We start from the raw sequence: 14141 nt of genomic DNA, 5'->3' as shown, positions 1-14141 counted from the left end.
ATCTGTATATTGCATTGTGTGTTCACCACCCAAAGTCAAATCTCCTTCCTTCATTATATATTTGACCCTCTTTAACTTTATCTACCTCCCCACTTCTCCTTTCCCTCTGCTAGTCACTAAATTGTTGTCTGTGTCCATGAATTTTTGTTTGTCTTGTTTATTTGTTGCTTTTAGTTTTATATCCCACATATGAGTGAAATCATATGTTTATCAACTTTTTTTGTCTGACTAATTTCACTTAGCATGATAACCTCAAGATCCTTCCATGTTGTCACGAATGACAACACATCTTCTTTATCCAATCATCTATTGAAAGGCCCTTTGGTTATTTCTATTTCTTGGCCATCATATTTCTCAAATGCTTTTCTTACTTGGTCTCTTCCTTGATCAATTAGTTTCAGGATAATGCCCTTAGCTCAAAATAATCTGTGTCCACTTTCTTGCTAACTTCTGTCTTTAAATGTGATTGTAATCATTCGATTATAATCCTTAACTCTCCTTAGCCCTATCATAGTTTAATATTTGCATATGTTGTTCCCCTGCCTGGAATGCCCTTTTTTATTCATCCTTAGCTAAATTCTACTAATTTTTAAATCATCTTTTAAAACTAAAAATAAACTTTGCTTATTCTTCTCACTAAAGGGCAGGTTGGCTGCTCTTTCCTGTATTCCTATAGCGCAGCATGTTTATCTTCTCACTAAGGACTTGTATTAGGTTGAACCAAATGAAATTGTTGATTTTTGACAATTTTTACTTAAAAAACAGCAAATGACTATTTCATATTTAAACTAAGTAGTATCATTATTAACATTATTGTTTCTTTATTTTTGAAGATGAGCCACCATTGAATGAGTTCCTTTCATAAATAAGTAAGCAGGGGAAAGTATAGCAGTCTCCACTGTAACATATAATTACAAGGGCTAAAAATTCCACATTTGCATTTTGAAGAGTCTTTAACAAGCTTCTCGCCCCTTTTGGGGGTTTGATATATCTTTAGTCACTTTCTCTAATTGGCTAGGGTATCCTTTTTCATTTAAATCTAACCTCCTGAGGCTGGGGGTGGGAGAGAGACCTAGGGGTAGAAAAATAGGAAAGTACTAAATATAGTGTCAGTGTGGGGAAAAAGGTTCTTCAAGTTTTCTCCACAACTGCCTATCCCCAATTAAGAAGGACTCAACAGAGATACCTGAAGAAGTTTTCAGCTCTGGAAAGATAACAGATAAAGAGATTGAACCTAAGTAACTGGGCTAGGAATGCAAATCTGCACAAAGGATGACCAGCCCAGCCAGGAGGCTCTGAGTCCTTGGCTGCAACTCCCTTTATTTAGAGACTGTTATCCACCAGCTGTGCACCAAATATGGTGAAGAAGCCAGCTTTCCTTTGTGATGACTGCCAGGTAAAGTCTTTTAATTGCTATGGTTGGGCCTAAAAAATCAAACACAGTTTGTAACCAAGAATGTTATTTCTCAGCTCTATATTTAATTCATTCCAGGCACTCATTTTGAGCAACATACTTAGATTAGCTTTAGGAGAACCTAAGGAATATTTGGCTCAGATCTCTTCTTTCTTTTCTCCAATAAACTTTGAAAATGTGGTTTCTTCCCAAATGCAGCCTTCTCTTCTTATATTGCCACTAGAGAAGGTAGCCAGCAATAGTCTTTCATAAGTAGCCTCCTTTAGTCATGGGACCTCAAAGTCTAGTGTAGTCCTACTGAATCCTTTCACCTTAACTTTGATGCAAGAAGGAAGCACCCATTCCCATTTCTTATAGGAGGGGATATTATGCCACAGTACTGTAAATTTTTCCTAAGAAATTCTTGCTCCACCAACTTCAATAATTCTAGAACTATGAGATGAGTATAGATGTTAGGGTTATCAAAAAAACAGTTTTGGGTTATTATCTTTATAAGTCCTGCATAATATATCAAGTCCATACCTTTCAAATATGAGGATATTTGTCACATTATTTTACACTCATGCATTTGGGAAATTGGCCAAAACTGAGATAAGGTGTAAGCATCTCATTATACTTAAAGCATAGCTGAGAATGGAAAAAATGTCATTATTTAATTCTGATTTTATAACTGAGAAGAATAAGGCCCAAAGAAATAAAATAATGTTTTAATCAATATTATGCATTTTATCAAAGTGATGTTAATTGTTTATATTTAATTCAATAGTCATCCCATACCAGTTTTATGAACAGTATGATTTGGTAGAGAATATATATGAATTTTCAGCTTTAATTTCCTCATTTTAGCCTAATTTTCTATTAATATTAAATGAAATGATATAAGTAAAGTGGCTGGTTAGGGTCTGATCCATTGAGAATCTAGAAAATATAAGCACCATTCTTACCACTTTTTTCCATGCCCTTCTCTAAATCCACATGTATTTCTAAAAATTCCTCATATAGTTTTAGAATGAAATATAAACTTACTTATTCTTTTAATTAAATATTAAGATCTATTTTGAAACCTCTTGTTTTAATATAGGTCTTAGGGAAGGAAGAAGATACCTGGAGGAATTGTTGCATCCAAAAGTGACGAGAGGAGAAAATACTGTGAGGGTGAGAATCTGAAAACGGAAATAAATGTCCGGGTTAGAGACATCAATAGCAGTAAGGAAAGGACCTTAGCTTAGCACTGAAAATTGTAAGCTGTGGAGAGATCAATGGTCTCAGTCAATTAAGAATTAATCTATGAGCAGGGCTTGTTTGGTAAATAAATGAACAACATTGGAACAACATTAACTTGATCAGTTTGAGCTCTGGAACACAGATTCAGATCAAAATATAAAAAAAAAATATTAGACAAGACAGCTGAAGAATGACAAAATCTGGAAGATATCTAACATTATTTATTGAGTTGATGACTTATATGCACTATAAACAAATGCCATAACTCAGTAAATGGGAGCAAATTGGATTTCTTGATGTATGTATATGTGTGTGTGCGTATATATATATATATACACACACACATATATATATATATATATATATATATATATATATATATATATATATATATATATATATATATATACACACACACACACATACACATCATCTGATTAGAAGGAGAATTTTTTTGTTCCTCAATTCTTGCTGCTGACCTGTGGATAAGGAATTACGTAAGAATTACAATCTACTGGGAAATTTCAAGGTTGTTAAATATCTGGGAATAATCTCAGAAGAAAGATGCAATTCCAGTGTGAAATTAATTCTGAGCTTGTGTCGCTCCTGGTCCTAAGTTCCTCCCCGTATGTAATTAGGAACGTCAGGAATAGAAGGTTATATTTTCCTGAAATGCTAATTTCTCTGTCAAGCCTTGATCAAATACCTAAGATTAGTCACTATAACAGTAAATCATACCTGACTTGTCTTTTGACACCCTCCATAAAATGGCTTACTAGTTTTAATGAAGCTCTATTTCCTGATATTTCTCATCTTTCTTCTATTCTATTCAGAAATGCCATTTTATTAATGGTGCTGCAACCAGTGAACTCAAGTATTGATCCAAGAATCAGTTATAGGTTTAATTCAGTGCTAGTCATCTTTGTTCATACGGAAGAAATGGAAAGGAGAAATAAAACTGTATTTGATTTGAAAAGGCTTTGTATAGAAATTGAACAGTGTTGCAAATAATTTGCTTGGCTTCCAACTGATTTCAAATCACAATGTCCCCATTGTTAGTTCAGAGGTAGATCTTTAGGACTAAGAGTTCTGCTCTGAGAGGCCAGGGTCCAAAGATTTGATATGGATGTTTGAAATAAAAATCTGAACGGATGATCTCAACAAAATGAAAAAGCATATAAAAAAAGTCAGTGAACTAAAAGATAGAAAAATAGAACTTACTCAATTTGAAAAACAGAGTGAAAATAGAATGTAAACAAAAACAACAACAGACTCAGGGACTTGTGGGATTGTAATAAAATAATTAGTATTTATGGCTTTGAAGTCCTCTCTCAGAAAAAGAGAAAAGAGAAGAAAAAAGGAAAGGTTGGAAAAGTACTAAAAGAAATGATGGTTGAAATTTTCCTAAATTTAGCAAGTCATAAATGTACATATTTATAAAGCCAAGTGAACCTCAAACAAGAGAAACCTAAAGAAATTCATGCAAAGATATGCTATTCAAACTTCTGAAAACTGAAAACAAAACAAAAAGCTTGATTTAGTAAAGGAAAAACACCTTACCTATAGGGTAAAAACAATTCAAGTGACAGTGAACTTTTTATTAGAAACAATGAATACCAGAAGGAATTGAAAAATATTTTTCAAGTGTTGAAAGAAAAAATCTGTTATCTCAAAATCTTATATCAAGCAAAAGCACTGTAGAAAAAGAGGAAAAGCAAGATATTCTCAGATAAAGAAAAACTGAGAGGATTAGTTGTTAGCAGGCCTACCCTGAAAGAATAGCTATAGGAAGTTATCTAAACTAAAAGGAAGCAATACAAAAAGAATTGGATTATCATCAGGGAATTAAATATATAGATAAATACAGTAAACTTTTCTTCTATATGGGATATCTAATTTGTGTTTGATGATGAAAGAAAAATATAACACTCTCTGATATGGTTCTAAATATATAAAGAGGAAATAGTTAACATAATTAAATTATGAATAGGAGAGGGTAAAGGAACATAAAGGGAAGTAAGTTTTCTATATTTCACTTAAATTGTTTAAATAATGACATGAGAAGACTTGGTATATTATGTATAAATAATATAAACCTAAGCAAGCAGTAAAATAGCTATGCAAAAACATATATATAAATAAAGATAGAATTCTAAAATATGTTCAAAGAGCTCACATGAAGGAATTAAAAATAAAAAGAATAAATACAAAAATAAAAAAAAACCCAGAGAGTACAAAGAGAAAACACAAAATAAAATAGCAGATTTAATCTCTAACCTATTAATAATTACATTAAATGTAAATGATCTAAATACAAAAACTGAAAAACAGAGATTAGAACTGAATACTGGAAAAAAAAATGGCCCACCTCTCTAATGTCTTGATGTCTACAAAAAACTCACTTCAAATATAATGGAATAGGCAGGGTGAAAGTAAAAAATAAAATGTGTATTAGTTATTTGTAGTAAGAAATCACCATAAATTGGGTGGCTTAAAATAGCAAACAATTTATTGATTTACCATTTTGGAGGCCAGAAATCTGAAATTAAAGTCTGTAGAAGAGAATTCTTTCTTGCTTCTTCCAGTTTCTGGTGGCTCCAGATTTCCTTAGTTTGAAGCCATATAATTCGAATTTGCCTCTGTCTTCACATGCCCTTTTCCTCTGTGTCCTTCTTCTCTTCTGTCTGTTATAATGGTACTTTACATTTGACCTAGGGTACAGCCAAATCATCAAGAATAATCTCATCTCAATATTCTTAACTTCATTATATCTACAAAGACTCTTTTCCAAACAAGTTTATATTCAATTTACAGGGCATGGGCATATCTTTTTGATACCACTTCTACCCACTGCAGAAGAGAAAATACATATGTCATAGAAACAATACTAATAGAAAGCAGGAATGGCTTGTTAATATCAGTTAAATTAGACTTCAGAGCAAAGAAAATTACCAGAGAAGACAAATATATTATGTAATAATACAAGAGGTCAATCCTTATTATAAACTCTAAATGTGTACATACAGAACAACTTAGCTAGAAAATACATGAAACAAAAACTAACAAAACTTAAATGAGAAATAGACAAATGCACAATTATATTTGGAGACTCCAACAACCTTGTATAAATAATTGATGGAAAAATTCTATAGCAAATTATCAAGAATGTAGAGAGTAACTCAACAGCATTATCAATCAAAAGGATCTAATCAATATTTATAGAACGATACATTCATAACAACTGAATACTCATTTTTTTAAATTATATGTAAAACATAAACCAAGATGGACAACAACCTGGACCAACAAATTTAAAAGAACTGAAATCACAGAGCATGATTTCTGGCTATTATAGGCTCGAACTAGAAATTAATAAAAGATAACAAGAAAATCTTCAAATGATTGGAAATTAAAACACATTTCTAACAATCCATGAGTCAAAGAAGCAGTTTCAATGGAAATAAAAAATGTAATAAAGTGAATTAAAATGAAAATAAAACATATCAAAAATGTAGGGACACATCTAAAGCAGTAATCAGAAAGAAGTTTATCACACTAAATGCATACATTAGATTATAAAATGCTCTCATTAATAATCTAGGCTTCTACCTCAAGAATCTATAAAAAAGAACAAAATAAACTGAAGATGAGCACAAGGAAAAAAATTAGAAAGAAAAAATTATTAAAATTAAAACCAAAACAAAAAGGAATTAAAAAAACACAAGGGAGAAATTGATTAAAAAATAATTGGTTCTTTAAACTTTTATTAAGATTGACAAAGATAAAAGACAAAAAACACAATTAACCAATATCAAGAATGAAACAGGAATATTACTATAGATATTGCAGTTATGAGAAATAGTAAAAGAATATTGTGAAGAACTTTACCCGTATAACTTTGATGATCATAGATTAATGGAAAAACATACACTAGCAAAATTTACTCAATATGATATATATTACTTAAAAATCTCGAAACTATTAAAAAATTAATTCAAATTTAAATATTCACCCCCAAGAAATCTCTTGGCTGAAATGATTTCACTTAAGAATTCTTTCTCATAAAGAATTCACAATGTTATACATCTTTTTTTAAAATATTGAAAAGCAGTGAACATGTTTCAATTTAATGAAGAAAATACTACGCTTATAACAAAATGAGACTAAGACAATACAAAAAAAAGAAAGAAAAAAGTAAATGGAGGACCACAGGTATCACTTATAAATATAGGTGTACATATTCTAAAATATATTATCAATATAATCAATCAGTATATAAAAATAATTACACACTAACCAAGAGGAGTTTATTAGAGTCATACAAGGCCACTTCAATATTGGAAAATAAATCATTTTAATCCATCATATTAATTATGGTTGACATATTAAACTATATTAATAGGATAATAAAAAAATATATGATAATATCAATCAATGAAGAAATAGCATTTAATTTAACACATATTATAATTTTTAAAAATCTCACAAACATAGAAATAGAGAATAACTTCATCTACCTGATAAAAAGCATGTACAAAAATAAACAGAAAACGCAAAGCAAAACCAAAAAAAAGTATAGCTAACAGTATATTTAATGGTAAAATACTAAATGATTTCTCCCCATGATCAGAAAGAAGGAAAGGCTATGCCTTCTCACGCTCTTTATCAACATGGTGCTAGAATTTCACTTATTTGTGGAATTTAAAAAATCAAAACAAAATAAATCTAACATAATTAGGCTAGAAAAGGAAATAACATACATTTATTGGAAAGAAAAAAAGACTTCCAGTCAAGATGGAAGAATAGGTAAATGATATTCTCGCCTCTTTCCATGACCACATCAAAATTACGACTAAATTGTAAAACAACCATCTTAGTGAACCACTTGAAGACTAGCTGAAGAGAACTCCTAAAACTAAGGATATAAAAAAGCCACATGGAGACTGGTAGAAGGAGGGGAGATGTGAAACAGGCTGGCCCCACAGCCATATGTGGTGGTTAAGAATCAGGAGGGATATCTCAGCTCTGGAGGCTCCCACTGAGGAGCGAGAGGTCCTAGTCCCACACCAGTCTCCCCAGCCCAGAGTACCAGTGCCAGGAACTGAAGTCCCCCTAATAGCTGGCTGTGAAAATCAGCAGGGATTCCATCCAGGTGAGACAGAGGGCTGATGTAGACCCAGAATCAGAGAAAAACTACTAAAACAACCAAAAAACAATTAAAAATGGCAATAACTGCATACCTATCTTCAATAATTACTTTAAATGTAAATGAATTAAATGCTTCAATTAAAAAACAAATGGATAAAAAAGAGGTGGTACATGCATACAATGGAATATTATTCAGCCATAAAAACAGTGAAACCTTACCATTTGAAACAATATGGATGATACTATATGATTTCACATATATGTGGAATCTAACAAAAAAAAAATAAATGAATGAACAAAAAAATACAAACTCATAGATACGGAGAACAAAGTGATATTTGCCAAATGAGAGGGCAGTTGGGGCCTGGGTTAAAAAGGCGAAGGGATTCAGAAGTACAAATTGGCAGTTGCAAAATAAACATGGGAATATAAAGTGCACCACAGGGAATATAGTCAATAATATTGCGTTAACTATGTATGGTATAAGGTGGGTGCAAGACTTATCGGGGTATCACTTTGGAAGTTATATAAATGTCTAACTACTATGCTGTACACCTGAAACTAATATAACATTGTCAATAGTAATTGAAAAATTTAAAAAAATAAAAAAAAAAAACTGTCCCTATTTGTGGCTATCATAATTGTTTCCATAGAAAATCCCAAGGACTATATCCTCCCCCACAAAAAGTTTCTAGAACTAAGAAGTTAAACGTTAGGATGCAAGATCAACATATAAAAATATAAATCAATTTTATTTCTACATACTAGCAATGAATACAAGGAAACCAAAAGTAAAAACGCAATACTATTTTAACAATACAAATTTAACAAAATTTATATCAAAAGTTCTGCAAAACTTTTTTGTAGTTATAGACAAAATTATTCTAAGATTTATATGACTAGACACATGGACTAGAATACCGAAACTAATATTTAAAAAAAATAATAAAGTGGAAGGAATCAACTTACCCTATTTTAAGATTTATTATATAGCTGCAGTAACCAAGACTGTGTGGTAATGGCAGAAGAGGAGATACATCGATCAATGGAGTGAAACAGAGAACCTAGAAAGACACTCACAAATATATCCAGTTGATTTTCGAGAAAGATGAAAAGACAATTCAGTGAAAATAAGAGCCTTTCATTAAATGTTATTGGTACAATTGGACATCCATGGGCAAACAACAACCACAGAAACACAACAAAAAAAGTCACTTTGATCTAAGTTTCACACTTTGTACAAAAAAGTAACTCAAGATGAAGCATAGACTTAAAATAAACTATAAAAATCTAGGAAAAAACATAGGGAAAAATCTTGGAAACTTAAGGCTTGACAACATTTCTCAAACATGATATTATAAGCAGAATCAACAGAACGAAAAACTGAACTTCAATAAAATTAAAAACATTCACTTAATAAAAGATATGGCTAAGATGAAAAGGCAAGTATCAACTCAGAGAAAATATTTGTAAACTACATATTTGACAAAGGAGTAATCAAAAATATACTCAAAACTCTCAAAACTTAATAATAAACAATGAATTACACATATGTCTAAATGGCTACAATTAAAAAAAATGGTGAGAATCTCAAATGCTGGCAAATATGTGGAGATAATGGCAATGTAAAATAACATGGCCACTCTGAAAAATAGTTTAGTAGTTTCTTAGAAAGCTGAACATGGAACTAACGTATTTTCTAACAATCACAATCTTCTGGGTATTTATCCCAGAGAACTAAAGACTGTATGTTCACACAAGAACCTAAACATAAATGTTTATTCCAACCTTTTTTGTAATAACCTAAACTGAAAACAACTCAAATGTCTTTCAATGAGTGAATGGTTAAACAGTGATATATCCATTCTAAGGAATACTACTGGGCAACAAAAAAGAAGAAACTATTGACCCTACAACAACCTTGATAAGAATTTATGCTGGGTCAAAAAGTCATTCCTGAAAGTTAACATACTGTATAATTCCACTCACATAATATTTTTGCAATATAAAAATTATAGAAATGGAGGGTAGATTATTGAGGGCAATAATCTACCCTCCATTTCTATAATTTTTACATTTTTGCAATAATCTTTAACTTTATTATTAAGTTAAAGAAGGATTGAGAGCAGGAGGAAAGAGTGTGGTTATAAAGAGACATGGTAAAGGGTTGTTGTTGCTTTGGAAATGTTTCGTAGCTTGACTGCATCAATGCCAACATTCTAATTGTGATATTGTATTACAGTTTCGCACAATGTTACCATTGGAGAAATTGAATAAAGTGTACAGGGATTCTGGGTGTATTATTTACTACACTGCATGTAAAGCTATAATTTTCTTAAAATAAGTTTAATTTTAAAAGTGATATGAGTATGGTCAACTGATCTTTGACCAAGGAGTAAAAGAAGCATGATGGAGAAAAGATAATTTTTCAATAAATGGTACTGACTCAACTAAACATCAAAATGCAAAGAAAATAAATCTAGGCATAAACCTTATACCCTTCAAAAAAGTTAACTCAAAATATATCATAGACCTAAATGTAATATGTAAAACTAGAAGATAACAAGAGAAAATCTAGATGAAAATGAGTATCATAATGGCTTTTTAAATATACCAAAGGTCCATGAAAAAAATGATTGATAAGCTAGACTTCATTAAAATTGAAAACTGTTGCTCTGTGAAAGCTATTGTCAAGAGAATGAGACGAAAAGCCACAGACTGGTAGAAAATATTTGCGGAAGACACATCTGATAAAGACTGTTATTCAAAGTACATGCATAACTCTTAAAACCCAATAATAATACAACCAACGACCTAATTAAAATGAGCAAAAGACTGAACAGACACATCAAAGAAGATATACAGATAGCAATTATATGCCTCACATCATGTCATTGTGTGTTAAGTGCCATTGAGTCAGCTCTGACTCCTGGTGGCCCTATGAATGAGTGATGCCTACAAAGTCCTGTACCAGCTCTTCTAAGGAGTTCCTGTAGGGAGATGAAAATTAAAAATAAAATGAGATAATACTACACACCTATTACAAAGGCCAAAATCCAGAACTCTAACTGCATCAAACACTGACAAGAATGTGGACTAACAGGAAACCCTATTCATTGCCAGTGGGAATTCAAAAGGACACAGCTACTTAGAAAGATGGTTTGGAACTAAACCATAAGAAACAGCAGTTGCACTCCTTGTATTTACCCAAATCTACTGAAAATTTATGTGCTCACAAAAACCTGCACATGAATGTTTATAACAATATTCATAATTGCCAAAATTTGGAAGCAACAAATATGTTTTTCAGTATGTGAATGGATAAACAAACTGTGGTACATTCAGACAATGGAATATTATTCAGCATTAAAAAAAGTTAACTAACAATTCATAAAATGACATAAAGGCAACTTAAATGCATATTACTAAATAAAAAAAAGCCACTTAAAAAAAAGTTACATACTGTATGATTCCAACTATATGATATATCAGAAAATTCCAGTTTTTGTATGAGTTGAAACTATTATGTCAATTATTCTCTTAAATTTTTATTGTTTTGATAAAAATGTTTTTTTATTTAATAAAGTATCAAATTGTACATATTTTTATCGGACTTCTTCAGGTTGTTTATTTGATAAATATTTTTATTAATCATTTTCGCTTAATCAGTAATTAAATTTCAATTCCTTAAATAATGAATCTTAAAGAAGGTGACGTTACAGATGCATGAGGACTATGCTCAATAAAAGTTTGGTCACTTTTGTGGTTTCAAGTTTTTAAAAATGTATTGATTTTTTATTACTGCATAATGGATTACAGGAAACTGAGAGGATCAAAACTACACACGTTTATTAACTAATAGTTTCTGTGAGTCAGGGGTAGTGGCAGGCTGACCTAGATCTTTTGCTTCAAGGCCTCACCATTGTTGTCTAGAGCTGTGGTCTCATCACATGATTCCCCTGAGGAAGGATCACTTCAGAACTCTCATGGATTCTGGCAGAATTTAGTTCCTTTTGACCACATCAGTGAAGGGCTCAGCTTCTCGCTGGCTGTCAGTATGTTGCTACATTGGCTTCTCCAACATGACCAATTGCTTCATCAAAGCCAGCAAGGTAGAGACTCTCTCATCAAGATAGGTATTACAGTCTTATGTAATATGATGACAGAAGGTGATATGCCATGACCTTTGCTATGTTCTGTTGGTTAAAAACAAATCTCAGATTCAACCTGAGGAAGGGAGGAGAATGTAGTGTCAGTAACCATGTGTACCACCTTAGAGCTTGTCTGTCACAAATCATTTTTTTGAGGCTTTTGTATTTCTTTTTTTCTTTTCAGCCTCTCTTCTTTTCAGAGCCCCATTTTCCATTTTATAATTGTATCATAATTTCGACTTATGCTAATTTTAAATAATAAAATTATTAAAAATAAAATGCAATTGTATTGGAAGTATAAAATTCAAATATATTTTTATAAAGATTAAATTAAAATAATTGTAAAAAGCCAACTCAATTAAAATTATTTTCATATAACATCAAGTTTCTTTTATTGTAAATTATCAAAATTTACATGTTAAAGTTAAAAGGTAAAATACGAATTATATTTAGTACGATCAAAATTTTAAATCAAAATTATTAAAATAGTGTTGACATTTTAGTTTATTTTTTAAAGTATATAATTGAATTATATTAAATCTAAAATAAAACTAATAACTCTTCTGACATTGGTATATATTTATAAATAATATAAAAATAGGTATCACATTTCATGCATTTTACGTCTTTACATGTTTATAAAATTAAGATTAAATATAAATTGTAGAATAATGCAATATGTCTGTGAGCTGCTATAGGCAACTGATGAAAATTCTGTACTTATTTATAAATACTTTTCAAGCCTTAAATTTGACTCAAAAAGACATAATAAAATAGATGGTGAGCTAAGAAACGATACTTTTTTAATTCAAAATTCTGTTGCCTTTATACTGAGAAAAAGTAATAAAAGCTGATATACCTAATCTCTTACCGCTTCTCAAAACTTTTCTCTTAGAAGTAATGTCTGTCTCCAGAGTTGCACATTGCATAACACACAAACCTGTATGGTGTTTGGACACAGTTAATTCTGTTTTGAGGAATTATGACATTTGTCTAAAAATCTTAGTTATCTCTCGTGAGACAAGAGAGCAGAGGGATACAAATCAAACTGTGCCAGTACTGATTTATCTTTCTGTTATTTAATAATTTTATTTATTTTTATTTACTAATAACAATACAATTTAATAATCTTATTTATAATTTGCCAATATGTGAGTCCTGGAGTAAGAGTCTCTTGCCTGGGTCTAAGGGTGATACTAACCAAAGCCAGACAAAGACATCATAAGAAAAGACACTACAGACAAATATCACTTACAAATATAGATGCAGAAATCGTTAACAAAATATTAGCCGACCTAATTCATCAGTATATCAAAGGATTATACACCATGAGTAAATGAGATTTATCTGAAGAATGCAGGGGTGGTTCAGCATATGAAAATCAATTAATAATATATCATATTAATATCATAAAAGGGGAGAACACATCATTTCAAAAGGTGCAAGATAGGCATTTGACAAAATCCAATACATTTTCAAGACAAAAACACTAAACAAACTGAAAATAGAAGGGAACATCTTCAGCGCCCCCAAAGACATTTATTTGAACAATATATCTAACAATATACTCAGTAATGAAAAACTGAAAACTTTCCCCCTAAATTCAGAAATAAGACAACTATGTCTGATTTTGCCCCCTCTATTCACTATCACACTGAAAATTTTACTTTGTGATTAGGCAAGGAAAGGAGAAAGAAGACATCTAAATTATAAAAGAGGAAGTAAAACTATATTTGCAGATGAAAAAATATGAATAATCAACAAAAAATATAATAGAGTTAGAAAATGAATTCAGTAATATGTGGTATAAAATTAGCACACAGAAATCAATTATATTATTATACACTAGCAATAAACATCCAAAAAAATTAAAAAAATAATTGTATTTACGATAGCATCAAAATATAAAATACTTTAGAATAAATTTAACTGAGAAGATGCAGAACTTAAAATTCAAAAGAAATTAGAGAAGATCTAAATAAATGGAAAGACATTACATGTTTATTAACTGAAAGACTTAATATTGTTAACATGACAATACTTTACAAATGGATCTACAGATCCAATGCAATCTCTATCAAAATTCCAGTGGCCTCTTTTTGCAGAAATGAACAAGTTCATATGTAATTACAAGGACCTGAAATAGATAAAACAATCTTTAAAAAGAACAAATTAGGAGGACTCATACTTTCCAATTTCAAAAT

The 14141-nt window shown here is 30.7% G+C and overlaps 1 long non-coding RNA gene across 2 annotated transcripts in view; it reads left to right on the top strand.

The window, feature by feature from the left end:
* Window positions 1-329: 329 nt before the first annotated feature.
* Window positions 330-14141, top strand: part of LOC120594510 (uncharacterized) — a 31607-nt gene continuing 17795 nt past the window's right edge. For both annotated transcript variants that reach the window (XR_005650587.1, XR_005650586.1), the window contains exons 1-2: window positions 330-1396; window positions 2496-2569. This is a non-coding gene — a long non-coding RNA (uncharacterized LOC120594510). The remainder of the gene's footprint in view (window positions 1397-2495; window positions 2570-14141) is intronic.

The sequence above is a fragment of the Pteropus medius genome, unplaced genomic scaffold (assembly GCF_902729225.1).
Source record: "Pteropus medius unplaced genomic scaffold, Ma_sr-lr_union100, whole genome shotgun sequence".
Taxonomy (NCBI): domain Eukaryota; kingdom Metazoa; phylum Chordata; class Mammalia; order Chiroptera; family Pteropodidae; genus Pteropus; species Pteropus medius.
The sequence above is the reverse complement of the archived record's forward strand: the minus strand, read 5'-3'. Positions and strand labels throughout refer to the sequence as shown.